General features: G+C 37.6%; 1 long non-coding RNA gene across 1 annotated transcript; it reads right to left on the bottom strand.

Annotated features, from left to right (window-relative positions):
- Positions 1-290: 290 nt before the first annotated feature.
- On the bottom strand, positions 291-1,065 carry LOC149822740 (uncharacterized). The gene is made up of 3 exons (XR_016426214.1): positions 972-1,065; positions 525-762; positions 291-440 (listed from the first exon to the last, which is right to left on the bottom strand). It is a non-coding gene; the product is annotated as an uncharacterized LOC149822740 (long non-coding RNA).
- Between the last annotated feature and the right edge of the window lie 14,078 nt (positions 1,066-15,143).

Below are 15,143 nucleotides of genomic sequence, written 5' to 3' on the forward strand. Positions count from 1 at the left end.
TTCATGGCGAGAATAGCAAGAAAGGGTACTTAAGTCTTTGCAACCGCATCAGACTACAACGCTAAGTGATGCCGACACACACGGGGTGCGTCTCTCTCTCTGTTTCTGTCATTATATTGGTATATGCTATCTGTCTATGGTCAAACTAAATATGACAAACAGCTTGCGCGTGCCACTCCCTTAAAAGACGCCCGCGTGATCGATCCAGCTTGAGTTTCTCTTTTTCCTTTCTATTCTTGGCCGTTTCGTTTTGGATGATTGTCTTCACTTCATTCCTTTTTTAGTTTTCCTTTTTTGTCTTGATGGTCGCTGCACCTTCGTTCCGCTTTGTGCCTTCTCCTGGTTTGTTCTCTCCCGTTCCCTGTTAATGTATCTATACATGGTTCCGCACGATGCGGAGCTGCTGCTATTCCAAGATGATACGGTTCCTCCACAGCATCCTTTTTCAATCCATGCAGAACACAGTCTGTCAGGTTCTAGCGGTAGAGAGAGAGAGGGGAACCGTAAGTTATAAACCTATTCACCTGTGATACCAAGCTATACCATTTTCCCTCTGCGTTACGTGTTCGATATCATTTGATTGAATAGTTGCCTCGACTCCTTCGAAGACCATATGCTAAATATCATTTGATTGTATAGTTGTCTCAACTCTTTCTTCGCGGAACATATGTTCAATGCCATATAGTTGCCTCAGTATCATTAGATTGAATAGTTGCCGCAGCTCCTTTTTCTTCTTCTTGAAGGAAGATAAAGCCCCACCATCTAATTTTCACCAAGTCGATAAGTTTCAAAGTGCATGTAAAAGCTCTACAATAATCACCATTCATCAAGAGTCCTTCTTAGCAATGATAAACGGCTTCCTTGGCATGCACCCAACAGGACCACCAGCGTAAAAATATATATAAGAGAGAGAGAGAGAGAGAGAGAGAGAGAGAGAGAGAGAGAGAGAGAGAGAGGGAGAGATCACCAACCAGCTGCATTGTTTCATACGGCAGGATTTTCACGACAAAAAGGCCGACTTGAAGAAATTCTCGAAGGAATTGTACAAGTGATCCAGAGGCCTCAAGATGATGGAATTCGCGAGAACGCCGAGAAGCCAACCCCGGTCGCACTCGCCAACTGTTTTCCTTCGATCTGCTTCATTTACAGTAAAAACTTCATCTCCCAAGGGCCGCACCTCTCCATCCGCAAGGCGGCCGGAAGCCGCCTTGGCCGATCTTCCGAATGGATTGGTGCGTGCATCGTCTCTGGTGCGCTTGTGGAGGGAAGTGGAGTCGGAAGCCTCGCAAAAGGCGAACGAGGCCAGTACTTACAGCCCTCGCCTGCTGCACAACACGGATCAAACGATGAGCACTTCCTCGGCAAAGAAAGCGGTGGACAGTCACGATGGCTCAACTGGACTTGAACGTTTACCTGTCCCTGATGAAGAAGAGCACAACACCGTCGAAAGCTTGTGTCCAAGAGAGCAAGCCTCTGATGCTGGCCAACCTGGGGGAAGAGTCGCTGACATAGTGAGAAAGCTTACGCTGGGGAATCATATTAACCAGAATGATAATGGTGATGCGGCAGCGAGTTGCTCGGAGGGTGGTCTAGCAGTACTGCTGTCGCGGAGCGCGCCGGTCCCTGTTGCCACCAAGTTGCAGGAGGCTCGCAGGGATGAGGTGGAGATCGAATGGCACGCTGCCTTCAACAGGAACAGCCCGCGGGTTCGCGGTAGGCTGGCAACCATCGACCTGCTCGAGAGGATGAAGCAGGAGAGGCAGAGGGAAATCGATTCGCTTGAAGATCGCAGTGCGGTATCGGAGTTTTCTCACAAGAGTCGGATCCGTGTGCGTCCTTCTCTTTGCTCAAAACTTTTGATGATAAATATTAGAAAGTTTTTACAAAAACATGCCTGACTTTTAGCCTATTTATAATCACGACTTAAATTTTAAAATTTTATAAATACAGCCCTAACTTTTGAGATTTTTTTTGTTATGACTAAGTGTGTATTTTTAATATTTCACAAGTTAGGCTGTGATCATAAATAACTGAAAAGTTAGGCATGTTTTTATATTTTTTTCTAAATACTACTTCTAGCACATAGCTACAAACTCTTCACATTATACGCAGCGAACAGCTACCCATATCTTGAGAAATACCAAGATGAATTATCAGCAGTAGCGAAGCTGCATGCTAAGCATGCGATGCAGCTGCTCAAAAAGTGTTCTTAGATAGAAAAAGTAAAGGAGATGGGTGGACCCATCAAGCAGCTAGTCTACCATAAAAATAAAATCATGATTTTTTTTTTCAAGTGGTGAATTCATTTTATGCTTTTGAATACCTTTCTCAAGCATCACAATGATATAATTCAAAATCTGTATTTATTAAACAAACCATGTAAAGATTATATTTGCAAGGCTTTTTGAGTATCCTATCATTTAATTGGACGGTTTAGGGTGGTACATGTGAGGACAACCATAACATAGAAGACAGTTTTGAGGTTTAGATGAGGTTCATCTATGAAGATGAACCACATCTAAGGCTCCTCACCATCGTAGGCGCTTCTAACTGCAGTATGGATCATCATTTGCCATATGATGGGGTCTATCATACATTCAATCTTAGCCGACCAACCAACGGCTAGGATCATCCCACATTCTCACCTGGACGTGGACTGATCCTAGCCATCCTGGTGCATCAGTTGGATGGTTAGGATCGACATAAGATCTTTTGTATCATATGTCAATGGGATCCTTTTTGTTCTAACTAAGCAAGACAGATTAGATAAAACCATTATATAAAATATTTAACACAAAAGTGACATCTGTAATTTATTGTGGGGCTATAGCTACTTTGAGTAGTAAACAGGATAGGCTTCACAGAATCCCATAGTCTTACCTGATCCACCTTTTCCTTTATTTTTCTGGAAAGAGCATTTACTTGATCACCAGGTTGGCTATTTTGACAGTGGCTTTCCAAGTAGAAGGATTGATATATATTATAATCATGTTCTCAAGCATGATTTCTTTTCTTTCATAATCTCAAGCTTGATTTTTCGCTTCATATGTATCCATTGAACTACAGGCATTGCTTAGATTCAAAATTTTACACAAAGGAGCGTTACCCAAGTGTCTAAGCATTCAACCATCAAGAACTTCAGAACTTAAGAGTCTACAGCTTGGAACTGCTATTCCGCTATTAAGGTAGCTTTTCTTCCTTTTATCTAATACAACTGAGCCTTATGGGTGGTTGTAGTTTTTCTTAATTTTTGTTTCATTCACATGTAAAGAAAAGGCTTTTCAGAAGGACGGACATGGATTTGTAAAATATCATACCAGTTCAGATTTTCATGGAAAAGTTTTCATAGAGGGGGAGGTATGAAAGAAGTTACACAAAAAGTTGTGAGTGGTAGAAAAATCTGGGGCCTACTTGTGCCGGAATAACACTTTTCCACCATGATGATTTGATGTCTGTTTCATTCATGGTCAGTGGGAAAGGATTGCATGGGGATTGTAAACTCAGCAGTTTCCCATGAAAATTGCAGGAAACAAAAAAGGCCTTAGGAAAGAGGCTAACTTTGTGAGAAAGAGGTCATGCAACGGGGGCCTCTTTGCTAAGAAAAATGCTGAAACAAACACCAGGTTCCCATTTTGTTTTGCTGGTACAAACTACAAACCCTCTTGACTCCATTGTCATCCTCCTGTGGTGATCGGAAAGCAGGGAAAGGTTTCGTTCCGCGGCCACAGCGTTCAGCATTAACGACTCGCCAACGACCACCACGACGGACAACAAGCAACGGTTCGCCACCGGCGCTTCGATCTCAGACCGCGTCGAGCCAGGGTCTGCAGCTGCCCCTGCTAGCTTCGCGAGTTCTCTGGACGGGGACGCGAGCGCGAGGGAGGAAGACCGGGACGGCGGCCAGCTGATGAAGCAGTCGTCCTTCTCCGACCGGGAGCACTCGCAGCAGGAGGGAAGCGAAGAGCACTCGGATGCGTCGTTGGAGGACGGGAGCTCAGGGGTCACGAACGTCGAGTGGGACGGGGGGACCGATAGCAGCGAGGAGTTGGCCGAGGAGGATTGCGCGGGCGACCGGTGTCGGGACGACGAGCTCCAGGACTCGACGTGGATGGCGCTTCTTTCTACTGCCTCGCAGCAAGGACCGTGGGAGAGCTGCAGGACTGTGCGTTACGACTGGTTGGAGAGCAGCACTTCGGAAAATACGGAACTTCAGCAGCTTCTGGAGAGGTCTCTCTCCCTCTCTCTCTCTCATCCTTTAGAAGGGACGGAATCCGTAATCGGACCGACGACCCAAACAAAAGGGTGGGAGAATCAGGTGACTGCATACTTGAAATGTGCTGCTGCACCTGACGACGGAAAAGGATTAGGTGCAAACACGTTGCACATTTGAAATGTGCTGCTGCACTTGAGTACCCACCATTTGCTGCTGGGCCCCAAGATGTATGGAAAAGAAGAAGGGTGTTTAGGTGCAGTGTAATTGCACCTGATCCAGACTTCCTGATCACCCACCATCGGCTGTTGGGCCTCACAGTTGACAGACTTTATGCTAAAGATGGTTGGTGATGAGGTGCTTTCGCACACCAAGGATGGGAGATCAGGTGATTTGATAAAACACAAATTTTTGTATTTTGAAAATGCCACCATCCATCACTTCAATCACCACCATCCGTTGTGAAATGATGAGATTAGCACTTTTGGTGAGCTTCACTGCTTGCACAATGAATCGTGGTGATTGAAGTGATGAACGGTAGTGATTGCAAAACACACAAAAAAAATTGTTGTGTCAAATGACCTGATCTGCCTTCCACATTAAGAGTGTGCAGTCACATTGCACCTGATCCTCTCTCCCATCTTTAGGATACAGCCTTTCAGCTTTGGGCCCCAACAGTGAATGGTGGGTGATTAGGTGCAGTAGCTCTGTCAAAGTGTGCAATCACATTGCACCTGATCTCAATACAACAAAAAAAAAATCCTACCCTCTAACATATGGTAGAGGATCGCATTCAAATTGATCCACCCAGATGGCTAGAATCAGCCCACATGAGATCACACTTTGAATAAAATTTTTTTATATAAAAATAAGATTTTTTGGGTCACCAAATTTTGGTACAGTGTGGACTGTTGATCTTTGAAGCACTTGAAAAACTAACATGTTTCAAAAACATGATAAAAAAAATGTGAAAAACACAGTGATTTCTACTTAAATTGCATGTACAAACTTCTCTCTCTCTTTATATGTTCAGTTCTCATATATATATATATATATATATATATATATATATATATATATATATATATATATATATATATATATAAAACCCAAGTTTAATTGGTTCTCTCCGTTACTTTGAGCAAAAGTTGGTCTACACGAAAGCAGACATATCTCACACACACGCAAGCACGCACATGCTCCTTTTGCAAGAGACGGTTGGAACATGTTGGCACAAGTATCTTTTCCAGGTGCTTTTTGTTGTTAATTTTCTCTAAAAGAGAAATATTGTAGCTTAAACTGAATATTTTTTATCAGGAAGAGTGTAACAAATTCACTTGCAAGTGGCTTCCGGAAGAAAATGGACCAACTACTCATGTTCCATTTAGATAGGCAAGAACACCAATTAGAATGTGAAGAAGTGGATACGAAGGAAGGCCACAATTCTTTGCAGAAGAAAAACAGTGTTGGTGCTCACATGGATCATGCTTCATCTTCATCCTCTCAAAAGTCCCTACTAACAGAGGCACTTAGTGATAGGCCCGGTTTGGGAGAGCTCGTATCACTTGGTGCAGAAGTTGAACAACATCACAGGGACCAAAGAATCATGTCTTATTTACAGAGGCAAGAACACCAATTAGAGTGTGAAGACGTAGATGTGGAGACACCCCACAAGTCCTTGCAGCACCAAAACCATGTTGGTGCTCGCATGGATCAAGCTACATCTTCATGCTCTCAAAAGTCTCAGTTGACAGAGGCAGTTAATGCACAAGATGATCAACATCACAGAGTATCTGTTGACAATGACCCTCAGCAGTCAATGTCACCAGTGAGTTAAATTTTCTTTCCATGAGCTACTCATATAAAGTTTTTGTTTTTTCATTGGTATGCTTGGCCTAATCTAATTATACCTACAGGAATTGCAACTCATATATTCAATGAAAGGGGAGATCTCGGAGCTTCGACATTGGATGTTTGAGTTGCAAAAAACTGTAGAAAATTGCATGGGTATGCAAGTGGAACTTCACCAATCCATTAAGCAAGTCCTTTCAGCTGTCTTATACAATCAAGGTATGTTCCTACGCACGCTTGTTTGTGTTCTTTCTTTTTTACTAGTAGGTTGGGGTATTGAATAACCCTCTTCTATACTTCAGTCAATTAAAAGGAAATTACTTCAAGTGATCCTTAGATTATATGCAGCAAGAAAGAGGGAATCTTCCAATGGACAAGCACATGAAAGTAAACCTTTACATCTAGGATTGCCAGGTTGCCAGGAGGTGTCACCGCATTCCTCATTCCATGCCTTTGAACAATTTTTATGTTATTTGTTAGAAGATCTATTTCACCAAAATCTTTCTGCTGGACCACTCTTCCATCAATATTTGACATGTTAACTCATGCAATAAAGCCACTCAAGGAGTCTCCACAAAAATGGAAGACCTTACACAATTATTCACTTATTGAGGTATTGAAACACCAATGGAGGATGCTACTGGTTTGAGCTTTCCAGCTTTACAAGCTAGGACTGCCTTCTGGCCACAAGGACAAAAGTGATCCACATGTACACCCTAGTCAATTTTCTTTAGAATTTTTCTTATGATGGTTTTCCTGCAAAACTGTTTACAAAATAGATACTTTGAAAATTCTTTGGCTAACAATACATATTTCCTGAATAAAAACATGGAATCCAAGGAGAAAAAGGAAACAGAGGGAAGTACAAGAAAACAGCAGGGCTTCATGACAACCTAGCATGGATGGCAACAGAGATGCCAAATTGCTATTAACTTTCCTTGAAGTATTTCATTTAATGTCCAATTTTCATGCAGAAAGCTATTTTTTGCACAAATATCCCTTTCCTCTAATTCTCAACAAGCATCTTATATAATTCAATATTTCAAATATATCCTCCTGGTTACTGATGCCAAATTGCTATTAACTTTCCTTGAAGTATTTCATTTAATGTCCAATTTTCATGCAGAAAGCTATTTTTTGCACAAATATCCCTCTCCTCCAATTCTCAACAAGCATCTTATATAATTCAATATTTCAAATATATCCTCCTGGTTACTGATACAGGATCTCAAGCAAGACCAAGATGATTCATCCCTAACAAGTAAATATGATAAAAGAAATAACAACTGTTGATCATGAATACATGCCAAAGGACTTCATCTTGAATTGATCTCTTACCACTATATAATTCCGGCCATGTCCATGAAAACAAGTAAAAGTTGGGAAATACAGATTCCCTGCTTGGCTAAGGATCACTTGTAAAATTCCACCCATGGGACACCCAAAATCAAGAAACCGCATACTAGGTTAGCATGACATGCCGTGTTGTAAGTTCTATTGTCCTTATGTTTGCTTATCCTTATCAAAGTTAATCAACAGATTGAGGCTCTGAACATCTTATCCCTTAAGCCCTGCGTAGTTAAAAGTGCCAGTAACACTAGGGAATTGAGCATACCTATGAGAGAGAGAGAGAGAGAGAGAGAGAGAGAGAGAGAGAGAGAGAGAGAGGCTCTGTTTGCTCATGCTCTTGCGGTTTCACAAAAGAACCAAGCATTTACGTGATCTTGGCATTTGGACTTGTAGCTTGAGATCATATGAGCAGGCAACCTTTGTTGGAGATCGGTGGAAAAGGTTATGATGAATTTGGAGTGTGACTGTGTTGAAATAGCATGTGATGTTCTGATTAATGGAAGTTCTACACATCTTAATTTTCTCTCCAATCGCGACTATAAAAAAAAAATTCCCTCCAATCTCATCAATGTGCTCTGTTTTTTAGTATCTTTATTTCATATATTTTTATGTTTACTTTATACTAATATGTCATTTTCCACACTCAAAAGAATCCTTCAATCACCATTTTGCACACCTTGTTTAATCTATATTCCCTGTAGTATTAAACGGATTATGGTAAGTTCTCCATAATGATTTTAGATTTTAATGAGAATGGTGTTAGAGGTTGCCATTTGTTACTCTTATTCCAGTGTTTAATTCATTGGATGGGCAGTTTACTGCCAAAGACATTGGAGTATGATCGCTCTCTCTCTCTCTCTCTCACACACACACACACACACACACGTGTGTGTGTGTGAGAGAGTCAAAATTTTCATTCCCCTACAACCAGTGGAGTATTGAAATCTTTGTTGAACAGAGAAGTTTTCTCCATGCAGGAAGAGTAGAAAAAGCACCAAATTTTTATAAACAAGTGTCAAATAGTAAAGGGAGCTGCCGCATCTGCTGCAGGATTCAAATTGACTCACTACTATACAGGTACAGTCAAGAGTTTGCGATAGTTTGCCATGTCATTGCAAGAAAGTATTAAAATGAGATACTAGGGACCCATTTGTTTCATGTAGTTTTCATAGGAAATTGCAGAGCTGTTATCCCTTTCCCACCATGGATGAAAAAAACATTCCATTCAAACATTATGGTGGAAAAGTGCCTTCGGCACACATGCGCCCAGTTTTTTCCACCGCCTTGTTATTTTCATATGTAAATTCCTTCATACCTCCCTCCATGTAAAAAACTTTCATGGGAAGGCTGAACTGAGGAGTTTCCCTTTACCATGAAAGACCATTTCTTTCCATAGGAATGAACCAATGGGCCTTAGATGTGGTCCTAAGATACAATGACTCTTTCATCCTTACCACGCGGTCAGACAGAGCCTCATTGACTCTGAATTTGCTCTCTAAAGCAAGTTTGTTCCTTATAAGAAAGAACATCCTGTTCTTCCATTGCCAGGCCACCTATGTAACATGGGTGTTTATATGCACCCCCAAAGCACCTGTGTCGACATGATGCTACACAAGTGTGGGTGCTGGTGTGGCATTTGACACAGTTGGTACAGGTTAACAAGTGTCGGGTGCAGTCAACTTTACATCCGACCATTTTAGTTTAATTTTTCTACTGTGTCAATTTTGACCGCGTTCAAAATTTTTCAAGTTAAAAAAAGGAAAACTTTAAAATTATAATTGTATTTGTATTTTTGAAAGAAAGTAATAATATTAATCAGCAGAAGTGGAGCAGAATTGGTGTTTAGGAGTGATGAGATATCACACCCACCCCATCCATCTGCATTACAAGAGCAGTAAAAAAACATCAAAACCGGACAACCAATGCCACATCAAAATTATATATATATATATATATATATATATATATATATATATATATATATATATATATATATATATATATATATATATATGCATCCAAGCTTTTTGAAATTACCACATTGGGCCCTTGGCATCTGCACCTGCATCCCCATAGTAGGCCACAAATCCAACAACACATACCCTATCACTGGCACTTAAAGAAACACCTAGAGAGACCTATCATTAAGCTCAAAAGTTTGCTTGCTATGTTTGCTTTGACATTTAAAAAACAATCATAAACACTTTTTTGTTAGAGAAACACCTCATATTTTCCTTAAATCAATATGCAGCCACAGATGCTTACAGCTATTTTCTTCAGGTGTGGTCATATGTGCACCTGTTTCAATTGTGCCCATGAGTTGCAGTGGAGCTGTGGGACATGCCCTATCTGTCGAGCACCCATTGTCGATGTTGTGCGAATGTATTCAGACTCAGGATGAAGGCAGTTATGACTACTGCCTCTCCTCTGTTTTTGGCTTTTTGGATTGTAATATTTCCTTAAGTGCACATCAAAATTGTTAGAAATGCCAATTCGACATAATGGTCGTCAGCATTTGTTATATATTTCCAAGTTCTCTTGTTACTGTTTTGAAGTGTAATGCACAGCTACAGATAATATAATGAGATCATTAAGATTTTTAATCTCTTCTTCTGGTGCAATTAGTATTCAATTTGATACCAGTTGGGAATATTAGGGCCATTTTTTTGAATTATTCTAGATGAAGTGAAAAAATCATATTGTTTTAACTTATACCATAGTTACCGGAAGTGCTTATGCTACACGGAATCGCTATTATCAAGAAGTGGAATCCGAGTCGCAATTTTCAGTTATAGGAATTACAATTTCCATGATTGGGAATTTCTCTCTCTCTCTCTCTCTCTCTCTCTCTCTCTCTATATATATATATATATATATATATATATATATATATATATATATATATATGAGTGGAGAGTATCGTCGGACGCCCCTGGCATCGGACAAGCTCAGACGCACAGCCACACGTCAATTTTTTATCAAAATGTTGACCTTTAGCATGGTTCATAACCGCCGCTAAAAACAAAAAAAAAACATAACATTTTTTTACGCTGCTGTGCGATGAGTGGTGCACAAAGTGTCCAATTTTCATAGGACACTTTGCATGTTTGATGATACTCTCTCTCTCTCTGAGAGAGAGAGAGAGAGAGAGAGAGAGAGAGAGAGAGAGAGAGAGAGAGAGAGAGAGAGAGTAATGTGTTCCTTAGGCCCCCTTTTTTGTTAGGTCTCCTTAAGCCCCTTCAAAAATCATAGTTTAAATATAGGTTTTATTTACCAGCTTTTGGATCGCCCAATCTAACATATATACATGTTTTTCCGGTGATCCAAAATCAATATCTATGAAGGCACCGGTTTTTTTCAGCTCATAAAATCATATTTTTTTGTCGAAAAAACATCTCTCTCTCTCTCTCTCTCTCTATATATATATATATATATATATATATATATATATATATAGAGAGAGAGAGAGAGAGAGAGAGAACTGAACATATTAGGCCCCATTTCTCGTTCTGCCCCTAAGTGTTTTGTGATAGATCTGAACCATTAGATGTGTTTAGCATGCTTGATTTAATGGGAATAGACTCTTGGATCATGTTTTTTCGACGAAAAACCATATTTTTTTAGCCAGGAAAAACGTGTACCTTCATAGCCATTGATTTTGGATCACCGAAAAAACCTGTACACAGGTGAGATTCCGGTGATCCAAATGCCGGTTCCTACTAAACAAACCTATAGATCACATCTATGGTGTTAGACTAGAGAAAAAATACTTAAAACTATGATTTTTGAAGAGGCCTAACGATACCTAATGAAAAATAGGGCCTAAAGAGCGCATTACTCATATATATATACGTACAAAAAGGGTATTGTTGAACCCCCCCTTCGTTGGATGAGATCGCATCCAAGTGTATGCAAAAAGACATTTAGTGGCCGTCTTTGACCACAACAAAATGCGCATATCACTGATCGCACATGCGCGCCTCCGACGTAGTGTCAAACTCTTTGTGAGTTTGACATTGCACCTCTCTCTCTCTCTCTCTCTATATATATATATATATATATATATATATATATATATATATATATATATATATATATATATACATTCATGTTAAGCGTCACAGTCCTAAATGAAACATGCCATTAGAATTTCAGGGTTTTTTCTAAATTCTGACCATACAAATGTGATCGATGTGCTTTTATTATAGAAATAAGTTCTTGGAACATTTGATTCATATGCATGGATAGATTTTTTATAAAGTTTCAAAAATCAAGGGTCTATAATTTTCATAAATTTATGAGGCTCCAAATACCATTTTTTCATAAAAAAAAAATCATTCAAGTGATGATTTCTAGTAAATCAATCATGCTAAACATATCTATGGGGTTGGAATTGCAAAAGAAAACACTGAAAATCTAATAGCATGTTTCATTTAGCACTGTGCCCATTTAGCACATATGTATTACTAATGAAGGTAAGAAACTAATGAGTAAAAAGCACTCTTCTTAACAAATTTATAATTTTTTGTAAATCAAATGTTACATATCTACATGTTTTTTTAGTAGAACACTTGTTTTTAATAATGTGATTACCACAAGTAATTAGGTTTTTAAAGGGGTCAAAAAACTAGCATCCCACAATGTGCCAAATTTTCATAACTTGAAAGATCACATTTTTACATCAGAAAAGCATGATCCAAGGCTTGATCCTTAGCAAACAAACCAAGCTGAATACATCTATGTGGTTAGATTGAGTTGATACAACTTTCACCTATGATTTCTAACTCATTAGTTCCTTACCTTCATTGGTAGCAAATATTTTCTGTATATATATACACACACTAGAATATGAGAACTCTCACCTGAATTGCATTTTTAACACTTTTTTTACAAATCCAACAATGCAGATGTGATTGACATGGTGATTTTGCCGAATCAACTGTTGGATCATGTATCTTTGACAAAAAATAAAATTTTGGATGTTTGAATATTTATGAAGATTATGAGTCATTGATTGTAAAGCCTTAAAAATATCGAAAATGATCATACTGTATGGGTAGTTTGATGCATTTTTCTATAATTTTTTATATTCTCTCCATATCCAAAATCATAAATATTTAGATTTAAAAAGACTTTTTTACCCTTCACACATGCGAACTTCCTTCCAAACATGTGAGTGTTTTTTGCAAAAGAATTTATGTTCTCATATATTTCAGATCAGATGTCGAAAACATTTATTTTTATAGTTGTTGAAAAGTTAAGACACATGCCTATGACTTTCATGTTTTGAGTTATAATAAAAAACCCTTCTAGGGTTTTTATTTTTGAGTTCTCAAACTGGAATAGAAACATACTCTGCAACCTTTAGGGTTATGCATTTTCCGTCTACTCTATGCTATTTTCTGGTCACTGCACAAAAAATCCAAAAAATAAAAAGAAAGAAAGAGACAAACCGAGATGTCAGCTTTCCACTACCACCAAGATCACCTTTATCTGATGAGCGGTTGAAAATAAACGTCATCTGAAAGATAGATTGTTCGCCCTAAACATACAAACAACGAACATGGCCGAGGATGAAGAGCTTCACATAAAATATAGGCAAACTTGAGGAAGTCCACATATATTTTATACGGACTTGAAGAAGTCCGCATAAAATATATGCAGTCTTTCTCATTTTGTTCAAGTTTAACAGAAAGTTTGCATGTCATTTTATGTGAACTTTGTAAAGTCCATAAAAAAAAGTGCTAACCTCATTTTAAGTCAGCGTATGCGGCACCTGAGGAGCGGAGTGATATATCATGCAAACTTCATCAGTTTCGCGCATGTGAAGGGTAAAAAGGATATTTCAATACTGGTTATTTATGATTTTGCACATGAGAAGAATATCACAAATTATGAGGGTTTTAGGAAACACATCATTTTTAACGTATAGTATGATCTTTTTTAATAAAAAATATTATTTGTCCATTATAATGAGATGATTCAAGAGCTGGTCCTTAGGAAACCAAACATGTAGATCACATCGATAAGGTTAGATTCAAGAGAAAATGACTAAAAAATCATGAAAATTGTGATTCACACAATAGTTCTCATATATATAACCTACTCCCACATACTAGAAATTATGGTTGTAGGATGTATCTTCTCAATTAAACCTTATGGATGTACTCAACATAGTTTATTTGATAGGAATCATGTTTTTTAGAAATAAAGTAGGATTTTTTAACTTAATGAAATTTTGATACATTATGAGCCATTAATTTTTAAAGGCCTTAAAAAGCATACATACATGCTATAATCACATGAACCAAAACTTTTTATGCTAAATAATGCTTATATATATATAGGGTATGCTCAACTAAAAAAGTTTAAGAAATTTGACAATCTAAAGCTTTTATTAGGTGGGAGTAGGTAGTCTGGGAACAACCTATCATTAACAATATATATATATATATATATATATATATATATATATGGTAAATAAAACATTTTATCAGTTTTTTAGTATTTTTTATTTTAACTATAAAGACGTGTTTAGAATGATTGATTTACTAAAAATTGACACTTGAATCGTGCATTTTGGATGAAAAAATGGTATTTGGATCCTTAAAAATTTATGAAAATTATAGGCCCTCGATTTTTTAAACCTTATAAAAACCTATCCATGGATAGAAATCAAATCCTGCAAGAACTGATCCATATAAAAAACACACATTACATTGTACGGTCAACATTTAAAAAAAACATAGAAAATCTGATGAAACATTTCATTTAGCATCGTGTCATATTTAACTAGAATTATATATATATATATATATATATATATATATATATATATATATATATATATATATAGGGAAGGGAGAGTTCAACTAAAGGAAGGTCGAAAACCTACAACTAACAATGATCAGACAGCTCCCCTTCTCCAATGCTTGAGCATGTGATCAATACGACCTCGTATAGTTGTTCTTTATAATTCATTTAGTAAGAAAATATGCTTTATAAACATGTTTTTTTAAATGTAAAAAATTGACTGCTGATAATGCATTTAAAACTTTATTTGATTTTTAGCACTTTCAAAAACACATAAACATAAAAAAATTCATAATCCAAAACATGTTGCTCACTAAATGAATGATAAAAATATCATTAAAGAAGAAAACACCTGTTGGACGCCTTCCCTATGTGTGTGACTTGACACGGAGTCCTGATTCTAGATGTTATTGTGGTTCTATTCTTAGTTATTAGATAAATTTATGGTTTGATTATTAGAATGTTATTGACTGATTGTTTTGCCAATTTGTTGTGAACCTGTGTTTAATTGGTTTCAATTTTCAAATAATTTTTTCATCATTCAATCATAATATAGATATTTAATGATATTGAATTATTGATTTGTTGAAGCATTATTTTGTTTATTGTAAGGGTGATCTGTGAAATTTGCATATTGCATTGGAAGATCCAGGATGGGAGTTTGGATGCATGTATGAACCTCTAAACAAAAATAAAGTCCAATGCAATTATTGTAAGAGAAAAATCCGAGGAGTTTTCAGTTTGAAGGAGCCAGAAGTAAGAAAATTCTAATGTTTTTGTATTTTTTTCTGATTTTTCTGCACTTTTTCTGATTTTAAATGTACCGATCCGATTAGTTTCGATTCAGGTTTTTTTTAAGAGGCCGATTCACATACTGAATCGATTTTAACATCACTTAGGTTTGATTGGATACAAATGT

Source organism: Nuphar pumila, chromosome 11 (genome assembly GCF_984573655.1).
Source record: "Nuphar pumila chromosome 11, dmNupPumi1.hap1.1, whole genome shotgun sequence".
Lineage (NCBI taxonomy): Eukaryota > Viridiplantae > Streptophyta > Magnoliopsida > Nymphaeales > Nymphaeaceae > Nuphar > Nuphar pumila.